This window comes from Cavia porcellus, unplaced genomic scaffold, assembly GCF_034190915.1.
Source record: "Cavia porcellus strain 051 isolate PalLab524CR breed Dunkin Hartley unplaced genomic scaffold, mCavPor4.1 scaffold_15, whole genome shotgun sequence".
Taxonomy (NCBI): domain Eukaryota; kingdom Metazoa; phylum Chordata; class Mammalia; order Rodentia; family Caviidae; genus Cavia; species Cavia porcellus.
Window position 1 is genome coordinate 69,470,915 of NW_026947498.1, and position 907 is coordinate 69,471,821.

Genomic DNA, 907 nt, shown 5'->3' on the forward strand with positions numbered 1-907 from the left:
AACTGAATGAGGAAGGTATTTTAGGTCTTAAAACTAGACAACAGGGAAGTCACTAATGGCTGTCGTAGAGTCTCTTGTTCTCTTCAAAATAGCTGTCCATACCCTCATGTATATTGAAGTTCAACGAAACAAAACAGGCAAGCAGGGAGAGGTTGCTTGGTTTCCCGGTGCTCCAGGTCCCAGCATGGCACAGGTCCCAGTAAACACCAGAGGCTCCCATCCTGGGCTGCCGGAGCCTGCCACGTTCATAGCTGCTCACCAGAAGGGGCGGGGTGGGGTTGTCTCGTTTCCTGGCACTCCAGGTCCAAGCATGGCTTGGGCCCAGTAAATGCTGGTGGCTCCCATCCTGGGCCACCGGAGCCTGCCACACTCACAGCTGCTTACCAAGGGGAAGGGGTTGCTTCAAGCTGTTTCCTTCTAATGAATTGACCATTTCACTGCCCAAGTTCTGAAATGGTCAACAGACCATAGAAAGACATTTCTTTAGGCTCCTGCTTGAAACCAACAGTGTCAGGAAACTGCCAGCCTTGATTCAGAGCCATACTAAGGATTTTTTTTTTTTTTTTGTCTTTTTCCTTTTTATCGGTACCGGGGATCTAACTCATGACTGCCTGCTTGCAAGGCAGGCACTTATGCCACTGAGCTAAATCCCCAGCCGCTCACACTAAGGATTTTTTGTAAAAAAAATAGGGATCTGGGAGAGAAGAACCAAACTTCTGGTTGGCCAGATTTACCAGGTGCCATCAATAGTCATGACCTTTAACATGTACAAGAAACAAGTTTATTTAAAGAATGGATGCTTGGTCTGAGATGAGAAATGGAGAGGTGACTGCTCCCCAGTCCCCGCTACCTTCTGACCAGAGGCCTTGAGTCACCTCTGCCATTTCCAAAGCTGTTTATAGGAACC

The 907-nt window shown here is 48.1% G+C and overlaps 1 non-coding gene across 1 annotated transcript; it reads right to left on the bottom strand.

Moving 5' to 3' along the window:
- Window positions 1-405: 405 nt before the first annotated feature.
- LOC111755294 (small nucleolar RNA SNORA2/SNORA34 family) lies at window positions 406-542 on the bottom strand. Its single transcript, XR_002789864.1, has one exon. It is a non-coding gene; the product is annotated as a small nucleolar RNA SNORA2/SNORA34 family (small nucleolar RNA).
- Window positions 543-907: the final 365 nt, after the last annotated feature.